Source organism: Hypanus sabinus, unplaced genomic scaffold (genome assembly GCF_030144855.1).
Source record: "Hypanus sabinus isolate sHypSab1 unplaced genomic scaffold, sHypSab1.hap1 scaffold_887, whole genome shotgun sequence".
Lineage (NCBI taxonomy): Eukaryota > Metazoa > Chordata > Chondrichthyes > Myliobatiformes > Dasyatidae > Hypanus > Hypanus sabinus.
This window is the reverse complement of record NW_026781740.1, coordinates 90,465-98,107: the sequence shown is the minus strand read 5'-3', so window position 1 is coordinate 98,107 and position 7,643 is coordinate 90,465. Positions and strand designations below refer to the sequence as shown.

Here is a 7,643-nt window from a genome sequence, read left to right as displayed (position 1 = left end):
CCACCAAGAGACCCAAGACAACTCTGGAGGAGTTACAAGCTCCGGTATCCGGGATGGGAGGGACTGGGCACACAACAACGGTTGCCCGGGTGCCTCACCGGTCGCAGCTTTATGGGAGGCTGGCAAAGAGAAAGCCGCTGTTGACAGGAACCCACATGGAATCTCGGCTGGAGATTGCCAGGAGGCATGTGGGAAACGCTGATGTCAGCTGGAAGATGTTTCTCTGATCTGATGAAACCAGAATAAGCCTTTTCGGCCATCAGACAAAATCCTACGCTTGGCCTAAGCCAAACAAGACATATCATCAAAAACACACCATCCCTACCGTGAAGCACGGTGGTGGCTGCATCATGCTGTGGGGATGCTTCACTGCAGCAGGCCCTGCAGGGCTTGTGAAGGTAGCGGGTAAAATTAACGCAGCAAAATACACGGGAATGTTTCCCGCTTATGCAAGAACATCTGTTAAAGATAGGAGAGGGGAGAGAGACTTGTTGATTTGCTATATTATGACTTCTGCGAGGGTTATTTATCTTCTACCATTTTGCTCATTAACATTCCTCAGTGGACAGCTGGAGTGTGCTGGTTTGATGGACACAGTCATTCAAATTTGATTGAGAGCTGAGACCCGGTGAATAGGGATAAAAGTCAGGTCTGGAGAGACACCCTTCAGGCACACCAGGAGACACACCAGTGGACACTGATTGAGTGTTGGAACCCACAGGAAAGGTGGGGGCACCTGAGACCGAACCAGGAGATCGGTCAGTAAAGCTCACAGTGTCAAAGCAGGGCCGGTGGGGACTTGTGTGTGTGTCCACACATGCCAGGGTGACAAGTCTATCACAGAAGAACGGTCTAGCAGAAGGACGAAGAGGTCACAACTGAATGACCACACCGATCCGACAGATTAAGAAAGCAAAATAAGGTTTGCCGGACTGTAGCTGTTACATCCCGCTCTCTCTCTCTCTCTCTCTCTCTCTCTCTCTCTCTCTCTCTCTCTCTCTCTCTCTCTCCAACGATTACAATACAACAACCATAACGACATAAGCACATGAACTGAACTGAACTTTATACTTTTCTATGACAATTTATTTACTGTTAACTTGTTTTATATGTTTATTTACATTATTGATATGGTTTTTTGCTTATTTTTTTATTAATAAACACCTTTAGTATAGTACCACCAGACTCCAACAAATTCTTCTTTCTCTGCTGGTTAGACACACAGTTACGGGGTACTAACAAATTGGGGGCTCGTCCGGGATTTATAAAAATATCGGGGTGCCAGTGAATCGAGATAAAAGTCCCTTAACTGATCTAGTTGCGTGGATAACCAGGCGGGAAACAAGAAAAGTTGGAAATAGACAAACTTCTAAAGAACCCGACTTCGGGGTCATTAGAAGGTGCCAGGAAGGCGGAATTGGTGAGTGTTGGGAAACAATTAAATCATTCAGCGTTGAAATCGTGGATGAGAAAGTTGAATATACAGAGAGCGATAGCTATGCATTATGTATCAGAGGGCGTGTTCCAATCGGCTGTATACAAGTATACGATTTTCTGACATTAGATTCTACCTTTGAAACTTTTTAACATTGGAGAATGATCCCAAAACAAATAGGGCTGGATGTCACGGATAAAAATCTGGTTGCTGGATAAGACGAGACTCACATCATATCGCTCACTATTCAGTGAGCTAATTCTTATAACTTGCTGATACGAAGAGCCGGGACGGGAAGGGCGGAATCATTGGAATTATTGTCACGTGACCGTTTCAGCCGCTGCACCAGTCTCCCGGACAAGATGAAATAGAGGCTTGTCTGAAGGTTGAGAGTCACACACTGCTACTTTGCAGATCTGTGCGAAACATGTCTTTAGAAACTGAACCGCCTATAATGTGGACAATGAGTTTATTGAGATCGTAACGCAGAGCAAAGTTGAGAGGGCAAAGGTTGGTGAAAGCGTGAGGCTGCCTATCATGGGCTGGAGGAGTCTAGGTTGAAGTGAGAGAACTAAGCCGCTACGATAAAAAAATGTGTCACACCCTTCAGTGATGTCTCGGAGTGAAGATGTGGCACTCGAGAGAGAGATGCCGGAGACACGGATAACGGTCGTATATAAAAAGTAAGAGACTTGTGGCACGGTGGCTTCTTCCACGATGGTTGTCCTTCTCATGTGTGAATTCCCGGCCAACCGTCCTCTTCTATTCAACAGTGACGTCATCTGACGGAATAAATAAACAATTCATGTTGGCTCTCTCGGCAACTGGAAGGAAATAAAGATGGTGAGATCAAATACGGGCGATATTTACTTCTTTGGTGTCAAAGAGAATTTGCAGACAATTTATCTGTTTCGCAAGGCCACAGGCCCAGGACCATTATTCCTCTGAATAACAATGTTTGCTGCCCGCCGACGCCTGACCCCACTCCCACAGTGTTACATGTCTCTCATCTGTTAATCACTGGGTAACTTGGCAGCACGCACAGCCGGGGCTCTGCTCAACTCATCGGCTTGGCCATAATGGACATGTTCCCTTTGCAAGTCACATTTTTCATCGACAGCCTCGTGTTCTGCTCACTTACCTCTTCAGATCACTGTAAACAGATCGATCCCCCAGAACCAGTCCCTGTTAAACGGAAATAAATCATTGTGATTAGCAAAAGTTAATAACAAACGCAGTCTGTGAGGGAGGAGAATTGAAAGAACTCCGAAAAGGACGTGGACACATGTAACAAATCGGCTCGGAAAGACCGTGGGACAGAGGGACCAGGTTGTGTTCCACAGTCCAGACTAACACATGATACTTCATGAGTTCATCCGCCATTTCTGCGGCCCCCATTGCCGCCTCTTCGACGTCATTCTCGCTGTCGATTGTCTCACTTCAGGGTCTGTTTCTTACTGTGTGAAGTGGAAACAATTACTTCAAAAAGGGAGAGACGCAAATAATTCCCTCACCGTGTAAGTGGAGTTTCCATCTTGTGCATTGTGCCTTGCGCCCTGGAGAGAGAAATTAAAGATTTATATTGTGACGTTTAACCTTGCGCTCGACAATTGTATTCTGTCTCTCCACGTGTAAACCCCGAGTGTATCAATCTTCGCATTCATTGCTGCTCGGACGCGACCCATCACATTACTTATCTTCTTATCTTTGAAACAATGACTGAGATCATAAACATAATACAAAGATCCAACCTGTTCATCCCTTGAGAGATTTTCATAGGTTCCCGAAGCGTTCACGGTGTTTGTATCCAAGGTGCCTGCGGGAACAGTACAGATACGTCACAGCGGTGAAGAGCATCATGGGCCGTTGTTAATACAGCGGATGTCAATGCGGCCACCAAACAAAATGCCAGCGACAGCACAAACTACTTTCCCACAAAAGCCAGAAACAGGTAACTCCCTGTATAGACGGCCAATAATTTAGGTCAGATACAGAAAGGGAAATACCATACCGCCCCGCCAATGATATTGTAATCCTGTGTTGAAAATATTTACTTATTTAACCGGACAACCCAACAACCCAAGCAACATTATTCGTGACCATTCTCTCGGATGAAACCCTGCAGATTCTGTGCACTAGGAACTCCCATATCTAAATGAAATGCTGAGATTTCCAGGGGCCCAGTAACAGAACAGATGAAATGCAATTCACTCACTGTTCCGTCCGCAATCGATGCTCGTGTCGTACTGGGATTGTGGGGGATCTTTGATCCTGAATGAACAGAAACAATGTTCAAAACATGAATTCCGGAGGAGTTGACTTTCCTGCGCTGATACACAGAGTGAGAACGGCTCCAATCATTCCATTGCATTCTGCCTGGTTACTCCCTGACACTGTCCCGGTTATCGGGTGCCCGGTTCCAGGCCTGCTCGATCTCAACAACAGTGACCACAATGGGATTAACAGAGAAAGAATTGCTTTGGCCAACTGGATCACCGTTTTCCAGGGGAAAGTGTCTTTCAAACAAATGTTCCCATTTCAGGGGGAAAGCTCAATGCTGATTCTGACCACAGGTGACCCCTGATCTGTGGGATAATTCCGGAACTGCTGATCAATTTAACATGTCCTTGGGAAGATAAACTCGTGTTCCCCTGATTCTGTTCCCGTTTACAACACTGTCCTTTATCAATATCTTTCAGCCTCGTTCATCCCACCGAAAGACTGTAAGACCATAAGAGATAGGAGCAGAAGTGGGCCATTCGGCTCAGCGAGTCTGTTCCGCAATTTAACCCTGAGCTGATCCAATTCTTCAAGTCGTCCCATGTCCCCTGCTTTCACCCGATACCCTTTGATACCCTGGTTAATCAAGAACCTGTCCATCTCTGTCTTAAATGCACCCAATGACTTGGCCTCCACAGCCGCTCGTGGCAACAAATTCCACAGATTTATCCCCCTTGATGAAAGTAATTTCTCCGCATCCCGGATCTAAAAGGACGTGCTTAATTCTGAAGTCGTGCCCTCTTGTCCTAGACTCCACTACCGTGGGAAATAACTTTGCCATATCTAAACTGTTCAGGCCTTTCAACATTCGGAATGTTTCTATGAGATCCCCCCTCATTCCCCTGAACTCCAGGGAATGCAGCCCAGACCTTCCTCAAACGGTAACCCTTTCATTCCTGCAATCATTCTCGTGAATCCTCTCTGAACCCTCTCCAATGTCAGTACACCCTTTATAAAAATAAGGAGCCCAAGACTGCACACAATGCTCCAAGTGTGGTCTCACGAATGCCTTATAGAGCCTCAACATCACATCCCTGCTCTTATATTCTATACTTCTAGAATTGAGTACAAACATTGCATTCACCTTCTTCACCACCGACTCAACCTGGAGGTTAACCTTTAGGGTATCTCGCACAAGGACTCCCAAGTCTATTTGCATCACTGGACTTTGAATTCTCTCGCCATCTAAATAATATTCTGCCCGTTTATTTCTTCCACCAAAATGCATGAACGTACACTTTACCACATCATATTTCATTTGCCGCTTCTTTGCCAATTACCCTAAACTATCTTGCTCTCTCTGCAGGCTCTCTGTTTCCTGAACGCTACCGGTTCATCCACCTCTCTTTGTATCAAGGGCAAACCTAGCCGCAGATCTATGAATCCCTTAGCCCACATCATTGACATACATCGTGAAAAGTAGCGGTCCTAGCACCGAGCCCTGTGGATCTCCACTAGTAATCAGCAGCCAGGCAGAATAGGATCCCTTTATTCCCGCTGTCTGTTTTCTGCCGAACAGTTAATGCTCCACCCACACTAGTAACTTCCCTGCTGTTCCATTGGCTCTTAACTTGGTGAGCAGCCTCATGAGTGGCCCCTTGTCAAAGGCCTTCTGAAAATCCAATTAACCACATCTACTTTATCTCCTTTGTCTACACTGCTAGTAATTTCCTCAAAAGGGTTTGTCATGCTGGCTTTAGCCTATCTTGTCGTGTGCCTCCAGGTACTCCCTAATCTCAACCCTAACTATAGATTCCAACAACTTCCCAGCCACTGATGTCAGTCAATCTCCTTCCACAAAGGCCGTCGGTTTATGTTCCCCACCAGTAATGCCCGACTCGCCAGTTTCCTCCAGCTCCGGCTTGTGTAAATTGCTTCGGTCATCGGTTCCCGTTAAACCTTCCAATATCCCACTTCTGCAAAATAAAGTTCTCCCGCAATAATTAGAAGAAGAAGGAGCGATATTCGGAGAAAAGGGCATTTACCCGCCAATTTTCCTTGCGAATAACCATGCGCAGACTCCGCCGATCAGTCCTCCGGCAAGAGAACCCAGTACAATGCCCAGGATCGCGGCAGCGCCGAGGGTGAAATTGTCGCCTGTTTCTGGGGCTAACACACACATAAAAAAACAACAAATATGTATCTTACATTGCGCAAACCCGTCTTTTTCAGTGTCAAATGGATTTTATAGAACCTTAGAACATCACAGCACAGAAACAGGCCTTTCGGCCCTTCTTGGCTGTGCCGGACCATTTTTCTGCCTAGTCCCACTGATCTGCACCTGGGCCATATCGCTCCAAACCCGTCTCACCCATATAACTGTCCAAGATTTTCTCAAATGTCAAAAGTCAGCCCGCATCTGCAACTTCATCTGGCAGCTTATTCCACACTCCCACCACTCTTTGTGTTCCATTTAATCTTTTCCCCCTTCACCCTTAACCCATGACTTCTGTTTTTGTTTTCTCCCCTAGCCTCAGTGGAAAAAGTCTGCTTGCATTCACTCTATCTATACCCATCATAATTTTATACATCTCTATCAAATCACCCCTCATTCTCCTCCGCTCCAGGGAAGTCCTAACCTATTCAACTTTTCTCTGTAACTCCGTTGCTCAAGTCCCGGCAACATCTTTGTAAACCTTCTCTGCACTCTTTCACACTTATTAATATCCTTCCTGTAATTAGGTGACCAAAACTGCATACAATACTCCAAATTCGGTCTCACCAATGTTTTATACAACCTCACCATTACATTCCAACTCTTATACTCAATACTTTGATTTATAAAGGCAAATGTACCAAAAGCTCTCTTTACTACCCTATCTTCATGTGACGTCACTTTTAGGGAATTTTGTATCTGTACTCCCAGATCCCTCTGCTCTACTGCCCCCTCAGTGTCCTACCATTTGCATTGCATGTTCTACCTTGATTTGACCTTCGGAAGTGCAATACCTCACACGTGTCCGCATTAAATTCTATCTGCCATTTTTCAGCCCATTCCTCCAACTGGTCCAAATCCCTCTGCAAGCTTTGAAAGCCTTCCTCACTGTCCACTACACCTCCAATCTTTGTATCATCAGTCAATTTGCTGATCCAATTTGCCACATTCTCATCCAGATCATTGAGATAGATGACAAATAACAATGGACCCAGCACTGATCCCCGTGACACATCACTAGTCATTGTTCCCATTGTCACTGACAGAAGGGTGAGTTCCTGCCCTGTCTGCAGGAGATTGTTCCCATTGCCACTGTGACAAGGGTGAGTTCCTGCCCTCCCTGCCGGAGATTGTTCCCGTTGTCACTGATACAAGGGTGAGTTCCTGCCCTATCTGCAGGAGATTGTTCCCATTGTCACTGAGACAAGGGTGAGTTCCTGCACTGTCTGCAGGAGATTGTTCCCATTGTCACTGACACAAGGGTGAGTTCCTGCCCTGTCTGCAGGAGATTGTTCCCATTGTCACTGACACAAGGGTGAGTTCCTGCCCTGTCTGCCGGAGATTGTTCCCATTGTCACTGAGACAGGGGTGATTTCCTGCACTGTCTGCAGGAGATTGTTCCCGTTGTCAGTGAGACAAGGGTGAGTTCCTGCACTGTCTGCAGGAGGTTGTTCCCATTGTCACTGAGACAAGGGTGAGTTCCTGCCCTGTCTGCAGGAGATTGTTCCCATTGTCACTGAGACAAGGGTGAGTTCCTGCCCTGTCTGTAGGAGATTGTTCCCATTGTCACTGAGACAAGGGTGAGTTCCTGCCCTGTCTGTAGGAGATTGTTCCCATTGTCACTGACATAAGGGTGAGTTCCTGCCCTGTCTGCAGGAGATTGTTCCCATTGTCACTGAGACAAGGGTGAGTTCCTGCCCTGTCTGCAGGAGATTGTTCCCATTGTTACTGACACAAGGGTGAGTTCCTGCCCTGCCTGCCGGAGATTGTTCC

At 46.4% G+C, this 7,643-nt stretch overlaps 1 long non-coding RNA gene across 1 annotated transcript; it reads right to left on the bottom strand.

Moving 5' to 3' along the window:
* Positions 1-2,097: 2,097 nt before the first annotated feature.
* Positions 2,098-5,826, bottom strand: LOC132390413 (uncharacterized). Its single transcript, XR_009510902.1, has 4 exons — positions 5,701-5,826; positions 2,950-2,991; positions 2,577-2,620; positions 2,098-2,217 (listed from the first exon to the last, which is right to left on the bottom strand). It is a non-coding gene; the product is annotated as an uncharacterized LOC132390413 (long non-coding RNA).
* Positions 5,827-7,643: the final 1,817 nt, after the last annotated feature.